This window comes from Melospiza georgiana, chromosome 1 (assembly GCF_028018845.1).
Source record: "Melospiza georgiana isolate bMelGeo1 chromosome 1, bMelGeo1.pri, whole genome shotgun sequence".
Lineage (NCBI taxonomy): Eukaryota > Metazoa > Chordata > Aves > Passeriformes > Passerellidae > Melospiza > Melospiza georgiana.
This window is the reverse complement of record NC_080430.1, coordinates 35,632,312-35,641,870: the sequence shown is the minus strand read 5'-3', so window position 1 is coordinate 35,641,870 and position 9,559 is coordinate 35,632,312. Positions and strand designations below refer to the sequence as shown.

At 44.0% G+C, this 9,559-nt stretch overlaps 1 protein-coding gene across 2 annotated transcripts in view; it reads left to right on the top strand.

The window, feature by feature from the left end:
* The first annotated feature begins 2,213 nt into the window (after positions 1-2,213).
* The window catches only part of SCRN1 (secernin 1), a 38,201-nt gene continuing 30,855 nt past the window's right edge, over positions 2,214-9,559 (top strand). The window contains exon 1 of one of the 2 annotated variants that reach the window (XM_058033726.1): positions 2,214-2,263. The gene's annotated coding sequence lies outside the window, so the exon portion shown is untranslated. The remainder of the gene's footprint in view (positions 2,264-9,559) is intronic. The other variant, XM_058033642.1, reaches the window with a different exon arrangement.

The window sequence follows — 9,559 nt, the reverse complement described above, 5'->3', positions numbered from 1 at the left end:
CACAGAAAGGAAGCATCAAGGATTTCTGTGTTGACAGTATGTAATCACTCTGTAGACAGTCTAATAATTCTTAGGTAGATTATACTCAGCCATAATCATCTCCAGTGTAATTAGAGAGGAGACTTAGTCATCTAAGTGAGCATAATATAGGTAATATAAGTGGTGTGCTATAGGATATAATCTGAACCCATTTCCAAATTGCACCTGCTCTTTTCATCAGCTGCCTTTCTGATTCTAAGAAGCAAGCTGCCTGTGACGCAGTTCATCCTTGATGTAACTCCAGAGCAAGGAATTTGGGTTGCTATGTTCAACTAAACTTGTTACAATTAAATTGGTATAAAGTCCTCAGCTTTTCAGTGATTCAGATCACTTTTCAATCATACATCCTAAGCAGGACATATACAGTCTTTTTCTGTTGTAAAACACATCGAAATGCAATTCTGATGGCAGCAAAATTGATATCAGAGGAAAACAAAGGTCTTGCTTAAAATATATAATGGAAACCCTTAGATATGAAGGGCTTCCATGTTGCTAATGATCAGCTCAGCTTTTTAATCAAAAGCATTGAGCCCAAGCAGTCCTTATTCAGACTACTGACATACCCCCGAAAGGTGCAATGCCACAGTGTTTCACATTCACTGAGACTGGGAGCAGCAAACTATTTTCACTCTTAGTTACATAATGAAGCTGCAACTTTTGGTCTGCATTTAAGTTTGACAGCAGCAGTGTCCAATTCTTATCCACAATTTCTGTACAGACACAGACCTGTGGTGTTTTTTGTGGTGATGAGAGGAAATTCTTTTTGGTGCATAGAGTTTCAGAATTTTTCCTTCTATATTTTCTTTAAATGTGCAGATTCTGTCTAGCTTTTTGTTTTCTTTTTAGCCAGGTTACTAAACCAGATCTAACAGGCAGTGCAATATTTAAGTGGTATGGCTTTACCAACCTAATATACTTGCTTCTTTCTGTTCTCCTGGTGAAATACTCCAGTTTGTAATGCTCTTTAATATCTCCACTGGCTCATCCTTGCCTCTCTGACCTTTTCCCCTGCTTCCTTTTAACCTTCTTCCCATTAAACACACTTGGCAGTCTCTTCTGCACATGAAACGCCTGGTTTAAGGCAGGAATTGGTGGAATGTGCAGCAAGGTTCTTCTCCTTGAACACAGAGATAGAAACCTAAAGGTGCTGTCTTATACCAGCACCATGTAACCATATGTGTCAGACCATATTTAGCAGTTTAACCATTTATGCAGGGACCTGCATGCTTGTACTCAGCAGTTAAACTATTTTTACCTCTGCATGGAGGCACAGGTTGTGTGCTGAGGCTGGAGCACAGAGGACAGCTCCATTTGGGCAAGTTTGGCAGGGAAGGCAGGCCATCTGCTCCACATGGCACGGCTGAGGGATGCTGTGCTGTGAATGGGGGTCCCTCAGAGGGACAGTGGGTGCTGCTTTGCTGTGGGCCTGCCGCTGCTGGTGCTGCTGCTGGTGCTGCTGCATCCAAAGAGCTGAGAAGTCCCTGGAGGTTCAGCTGCTGGAGGGGCTGGAGCCCACTGTGACACTCCACATGCAGCAGCAGGGAATTTCGCAGACAGGAACCACAGAATCACAGAATTCATTAGGTTGGAAAAGATCTCCAAGATCATCGAGCCCAACATTTGACCGATCACTTCCTCGTCAACTAGGTCAACTAGACCTGGGCGCTAAATGCCAGCCCAGATGTTTCTTGAACACTTGCAGGGACGGTGACTTCACCACCTCCCCGGGCAGCACATTCCAATCCTTAGCAACCCTTTCCTTGGGGATACTTCTGATGAGCTCATCTCCTCAGCTTGGCAAAGTTTGGAGAACTCCTTACGCAGTGGTTTGACTGGTTGATGAGGCAGCAGCCATATTTTAAAACTCCCAGTTCTCTTCCTAGAGTTACCTTTGCGTGAGACAGAGGAACACAAGTTAGCCATGAGACTAAACCTGAATATAAAAGCCCCTTCTCTTTCGGCACGCTCTCGGTCCTCCAGACGGGCTGAGGATAACATGCCGGACCGCAGCGGGATGCTCCAGGGCCCTCCCGGGGCGCGGGGCTCGGGCCGTGCGGTACCCGGAGCGTCCCCGGTGCGGAGCGGCCGCAGCGCTCTCGGGGCCGCGCTCTCGGGGCCGCGCCCTCCGCCGGCGGCGCCCGGGACTCGGCGGCTGCGCGCGCAGGGGGCGGGGCCGGGGCGCCGCGGGGCCGAGCGGAGCGGGAGCGGCGGGAGCGGCGCGCAGGTACGGGAGCGGTGCCGGGAGCGCCGGGGGCAGCGCGGCATCGCCTCCCCATCGCCTCCCCATCGCCCCCCCGGCCCCTTCCTCCGCGGCGCGGCGCGGCCGGGCTGGCGTGTCAATGCTCGGCGCGGGGGAAAGTGTCGGGGTCCGCGGGCAGCGACCTTCCCGGCGGGGCTCGCCCCGCCAGCGCCGGGCGGCGGCTGCGGACAGGGAGGGAAGCAGGGAGAGAGGGAGGCGAGGAGGGATGTAGGGAGGCAAGGAGGGATGTCGGGAGGCAGAGCGGGAGGGAGCCGTGGGGGATGGCGGCAGGAGCGGCGGGGCTGGCGCGGAGGATGGCGCAGAGCCGCTCTCCGGGGCCGGGGCGGACGGGCGGTGTCCCCGGGGCTCCGCGCACCTGGCGGTCCCTGCGCGCCTCCCGCTCCGGGGCCGCGCCGCCGCCTCCCCCGGGCCGGCCGTGCGGGCAGGGCTCGGTGCCATCAGCAGATGCTGTCCCCGGCTGTCCTTTGCCTTCCCGGCTCTCCGGCCTCTCGTCTTCGCTGGCTGCACTCTCTAGTCGCTGCTGGTTTCCCTTCTGCTCTGTAAGGACCCGTCGAGGGTTGTTTCCCCCCGTCTTTTTCTTGAAGGTGCCTTTTCGTATGGTCACCTTGAAACCTAGATGCCTTCATGTGCCTTTCTAAGCATACTGTTACGCTCAGGTAGGTAAGTGCTGGTTTCAGTCACTGATGAGCAGATAAACCTCCCTGCAGGTAGATATATCCTACAAACTGACATCTCTATTTGTGCTGCTGTAATAATGGTACAGGCTATGATTAATCTGCCTTAAAGAGAAAATTCTCCAGTACTGATAGTTAAAGGGGAAATAAATCGTATTAAACCAGATTCTCAAACGGAAGAGAGCTTAGGGCCTTGATGCTATGAATGCACATGCTTATAAATCTATCCCTATGAAAAAGTGTCGCACAACTGAGAAAAGCCATCCATATCTGTAGGATATGAAACTTTAATAAACCCAGAGAAAATATTGTGCTGTAGTAAACATGGTAAATTTTGTGATGCAAGCTATGTGTCTGTACTAGCTAGTTTAAAAGATAATAAATATATGAACTTGTGAGAAGTGCATTGACTGACTCATTTGGTTATAGGCTACTACAGTTGCAACTATTGCTCTAAAAGCTGTTGTAGGATTAGTGATTTAAGGCACCTCCAAACATGCTTTATGTTCATAATATGCACTCTAAATCTTCCAGCCAGGCAAAACAAAATCTTGAAAACCTCCGATCATATTCTACTTAGGAAGTAGATCTCTGTACACGGGACTTTCTGCTTTTTTGAGGTGAACCAACACTGAAATTAAGTTAAACCTTTTATAATGCTGTAAGTAGCTTATGTCCCAGAGCTTACAGAAACAGTCTAAAAAGGCAGGTGTTGTATTGAGGCAAATGTGGTGGATGAAAATCCTTTATTGGTATCAGTCAGTTTTGTCCTCCCCAGAATAGTATTTTTTAATGCTTAAAGCTTGAGATTTTTCAAGATCTCTTCCAGTTTTGAAAGACATTTGTAACTTTTCTGTTTGTTTGTTTGTTTGTTTTCTTCTGGTAAAGTATGGCATGATTGAAGCTCCACTTATTTACTTGTGCCAAGGTTGGTGTCTTTGGTAAAGGGTGCTGAATTTGGCTCTCCACCCTCTCCTTCAGAAGCCATCAACTGTGGATGCTTTATGCAGCTTGCATGTTGGAAAGTTTGCCAGATGTTCAAAGCTTCTAGCAAGAGTTTCTTTATTATGAACTTGAAGTGTTGTGAATATGGGCATTATCCCCATAGTGTATTTTTCTCTTTGCTGCAAATTCAGCCGCTTGAGAAACAGAATTGCTCCCCAGACCTGCCTCTGTGAATGCCTGGTTTCTGACAGTGTGCTACATTACATCCTAGCATTTACAAACTCCTATGGATAGTGTTGCAACCCTTTCTGTTTTTTGGGGTATGTTTAAAACCACAGGGAGCCTTCCAGCGAGCTACTTTGATGCTTTTTGTGTTGCTCCGTGTTGGCATAGCGGTGTTGCTGATGTGAAGTGACAGCAGTCAGCGTGCATTAGGCAGCTGTGAGGAGCTGGGCAGCCTCCCTTGCGCGGGGACCGAGACCCGACCGAGGCGCAGAACGCGGCTGAGCTGCATCCTCACAAACAGCAAAAACCACAGTCAGCAGCTCCTCCTTGGCAACCCGGGTGTTGCACAAAGATGCTTCAGATGCCAGCAGCCCCTAACAAGGGTCTGTGCCCCAGTGACAGGAGCAAGAGAGCAGGCGCTTCCCTACAAAATGGAGAGTGCTACAAATATGACCTTAAACTGCGGGCTGGGATAAGAGCCAAAAGAGATGGAGTTCTGTGACTGCTTGGGGACTTAATTAAGAGCACTGACACCCACTCAGTGAAAAGTCTGTATAAATAATGAATTTTCCCTGTATGTGCAGCCTGTGATGGAAATGAGTCTGAAATCTGTTGTCTTCTGGATGACTGACCCTGATTTGTTTTTCAATAAAACTATGTTTTCATTAACATAATTCAGATTACGTGGGGCAAAAATTAAGATCCTGTCTTATTTTGAAAGATGCCTGCTTTGAAAGCAAGGACATACTTTGGACAAGGGTGTATTACAGAATTAAAATAGAACTGGTTGGTCAGGGGATTGTAAACTTTTATAACAGCTGAAGTCTCGCCATTTGTTGGGACTTAAAGTGCTGAAGAATTCTAGAATGCTCATTTGATGGCCACTACCTGTTTGGTTTTTTTTAGACAGTCTAAAGCAATCTGACAGCTGTTGGCAGGAATATCCCAAATTTTCCCCCACATACAGCAAGAGAAATATTTTCAATTCCTTCCAGGCCTATTATGCATTTGTTCAGTTAAATGACTGAAGGGAGCACACAGCTTAGTAGAGCTTTGAAGTGCAACTTGATTTTATGCCTGGGTAGGGAATTGCTATTTCTCATAATTCAAAAATAAAAGTAAATTTACTGGAGAAAAAGGCCATCCCAAATCCCTGACTCAATGTTTGACCATTTTGAGTAAATTCTTGAGAAATTTTCAACATATAGTTAATGTAAAAAAAAACAAAAAAGTGTTGAGCGTGGCTTGTTAAATTTCAGCTGCTCATCAAACTCCTCTTGGAGGCACAGGTTGGAGGGACAGAAACAATCACAGTTGGATGTGGCACCTTCAAGCAATAAATTGGCATCATCATTCATTGGTAGTTAGGAAAGAGTCAAACAATTTGACTTAGGTCTGATAATGAAATGTCCAAATGATAGGGACACAGGGATCTGGTATGGTTTTGTGCTTTATATTCAGGAACAGTGTCTGCTTTCTAATTTCTTAATACATGCAATCTTCCTCTTGCCTGAAAAGTCATGCATTAAAATTGTCAATTAAAAAAAAAAAGAAAACCTTTCAGTGTTTCCTTAGATGGGAACAGTATTATTATTGTGCCTTTCAGTTTGCTGTCTTTGTTCTGGGCCTGCAGCTGAATGAATTTTGCTTTTCATTTCTGTTTTTGGAAGCACTGCTTTTCTGCAGGGTGCAGAGGTCACATGTCTCTGTGTGCATAAGATGCTGGGCTTGATTTGTAGATGGAAATACAAGCTTGTCTCAGGCACAAGAAACATCTTAATTTAAAGTTAAAATAGAGGTTGAAAATCAACAACTAAGCCCTTTACTGAGTTTTCACAATTGTAACAGACTTTTCTTTTGCCTCTCCATTTAAAATACGGAAGAGTTGAGAATAAATGATGCATGGCCCATTCCAAATATTCTTCCTTTCCTAATGAGAGAGCCTTGATCCAAATCTGAGGATCCTTGCTCAAACGTTGGCTGTGTTTTTTATTGTAAATGTTTCTTGCAGATTAGTTCACTTACTCTTTCTGGTTGCAATGAAAACAGGTTTTTTGAAATCTTTAAATGTTACTGAAATAGTTCAGCAATATTAGCACAGCTGGGTTTCTGTTTTATAAAAGCACAAAATATAGTGAGGAATAGTCATCCTTTAATACACAAAACCACATTATATGTCTTCATAAAAGGTTTAATGTGCTCTCTGGACCTTAAAAGCAGCTCAAATCTCTTTTGTAAGATAAATATTAAAGAAAATGCTGCCATCATCAGAATGTTCTGACCAAACTACTGTGGAGGTCTGAGATGACACCTGAGTGTTTACACCACCACACTTGTTTTTGTGGACACCTGTGCTGTCTTGAGAGCATTATGTTGATTATTACTAGCATTAATAATGGTACTATTAATCTAGGACATTAATAATCATAATATTAATCTAGGACAATCTCAGGTGTGCTTGAAACATTGGCAATTAGGAGAGGTTTAGTCTTCACCCTGTACAACACTTTGATCATGCTGAGCTTCAGAGAGCTTGACAGTTGTACCAACAAAGCCCTTGAAGACAAAAAGTGTTTGAAAGATGAGTCTGTGTGATGTATCTGTGGAGCCTCACTGGAGTGGATGAAAGCAAGGTGTGCTGTTCCTTGCTCCATCCTCGCTTGCTAGCATGGCTGTGCTGAGTAATGGACACAGCAATTGTGCTCCTGGGTGAAGGTTTGGCCTGATCAAGCTGAAGTTTTGCCAGCTTCTGAGCCAAATCAATACAAGGCAAATTTTACAGCTGAATGCTACTCATCACAGCATGAGATGAATGCTTTTCTGGTGTCAGAGCTGACTGCTTGGTCTCAGTGAAGCTTAATATCGTTAATATCTGCTTGAGCATTGCTCCAGTTTCTTGTGAAGAAGATCTGTATTGGTGGCAGCTGACCTCTCATGTAGCACCTTTTACATGATAATGGCTGGATATTATCACATTTTTGAGCAAGAGACTATATTGTGTGGAAAACAACTTCTGCATAGTGTGTTGGGGACAGAACTGTTTGCAGACATACATCACTTTAAATGTCTTTCCTTGCTGGAAAGGACTGGCTCTATGCAGGAATAATTCCTTCAGATCTCCAGATCTTTGTCATCTGGTGTAAATCTAAATTGAGATCAACAATAACGACTAATTAACATTTTGGAAACTTCTATTAAACCCAAAGGGTGTGTGATGTTAGCAGCATCTCTAGCTTTCCCTGAGAAAAAGTTGCAGGGCATTAAGTGAACAGCAATTAAAAGAGGAGTCTGAAGAGCAAATATTGGTTTAGTTCAGTAAACATGAGTTAAATTTCAAGACAGACCCTTACTTTCACCCTCTTTTTCTCACACCAATCCTTTTTAACACCCACTGCTTTCTAGTGAGTGCTGCACTTTCATTGTAAACCTATTGTTTTGTTTTTCAATTGACAGAGAAGACAGAGAAAAGAGCAAATTCAGTTGTACTTTTATAGGTTTTGGTATTACTTGAACACTAACTTGTTATAACTGCTCCAAGATCACAATAGTTCATTAAAAAATGTTTATTTTTGGTTTTTTTTTTCTTTAAAAGAGCAACTGAAAGCTGTTGTTGGTGAGCCAGTTTTCACATAATTTGTAACTTTGTAAAACGATTAATTATTTTGTGCTGAATGTCTTCAGGTTATTTTGGCAAACCAGGAAAATAAGTTGACTTTAAAAGTCAACATCTATTTGATGTGGGATGATAAAGTTATTTTTCTGAGAAGTAATTTTATTGTAGCAGTCAGATTCTTGCACTTTATAAAAGATTATTGCAGTACCAAATTACAGCTTTCAGAGAAGTACACAGTGTTATTCTGAAAAAATAACAGAATAAACCCCCAAGGAATCTAAAATGCGTTACTATGAAAATCTTCCTTTCTTTAGTTTGGACTCTGTCATGCTAAGCTGAGAGTGCTTTGTTGTGGATGCATAGCTATTTCAGGTTTCTGGGGCTGGGGGAAGGAAGGCTCCAAAGCACACTGAATTATTTATGCCTGTCTCTATTTTCTTAAGAGCGTGGCTTCAGCCTCTGACACTCATGTTCATGAGGTGGAGGATGGGGTACTGCAATCTCTGTTCTGTATGTTAATCTCTCTTCCAGCATTATTTGTCTGTTCATTTCTTTGTAAGTGAAAAATGACCTCTAAATGAAGTTTCCATTAGATTGTCACAACTTCTATGCACAGATTTAATAGTGATTTTATTCTGTGTTGAGCACTTTAAATTTCTGATTGTGGATAGATATTTACTAGAGATTTTTTTTACTAGATAGAGATTTTATTTATAATAGCACAAGTTGTTCTAATTGGAATTTATGAGCTTTTTAAATATGTGTCAGCATCTGTAAGATCCTCATGTAAAATGTTTCAGGTTTTGATATTTTTAACCTGAAAGTTAGTGCTTTATGTTTATCCAGATTTGTGGATTTAGTTTTTCTTGAGGTGATGCTAGGCAATAACACACCCCTGTTCACCCTATTTCAGGAGCATAGCAATGTTCAGACATGTTTATAAAGCCCTGATAATTGCTGTACCTGTTGTTTCCCTTTGTGATATTTGGAGCCAGACTTGTTCAGAGAAGAGCAATGAAGCTGTGAAGAGTGAGCCCTACGAGGGGCAGCCGAGGGAGCTGTGGGTGTTCAGCCTGGAGAAAAGGAGGCTCAGGGGAGGCTTTATTGCTCCCTACAGCTGCCTGAAGGGAGGCTGGAGCTGCCTGGGGATCAGCCGGTGACAGGGGAAGAGCACGTGGTGGTGACAAGGGGAAGTCAGTGACAGGGGAAGAGCGCATGGTCTGCACCAGGGGAGGCTCGGGTTGGACATCAGGAGGAATTTCTTCACTTGTTAAGCATGTGAAGCACCTCCATCCCAGGGAGGTGATGGAGTCACCATCCCTGGGGGTGTTTGAGAAACCCCTGGATATGGCACCTAGTGCTGTGATGGTTTGCTCAGAGGTTGGACTCGATGATCATGGGGGTATTTTCCAACTGTTTTGATTCTGTGATTGCCCAATGGTTGTTACTCCTTTCTTTCTGCTTTAAAATACTCAGTACTGTCTGTTTTACCACTGACAGCAGTGGTGATATATTCATACAATTAATTTGGCTTGTCAGGTGTTAAATGGGACTTATCACAATGAGAAAAGATCTTAATAAAGGAACTTGTTAAGGAAGTCTTCTTTGTAGTGTCAGAACGCAGGAGACTGGAAAAAAAAAGACCAGGTGGAATATCGCATCCCTGCTGCAGTGTGTTTTTGTCAAATAAAAAGATGGCAAGTGGAGTGTATTAGCTTGTGGCTGCTGCTCAGAACTCTTTTTTCAACCTTTGTGCCTGCAGTGCTTCGAGGCCAGCCAAGCATGGTGCCTGTTAACTCCCTG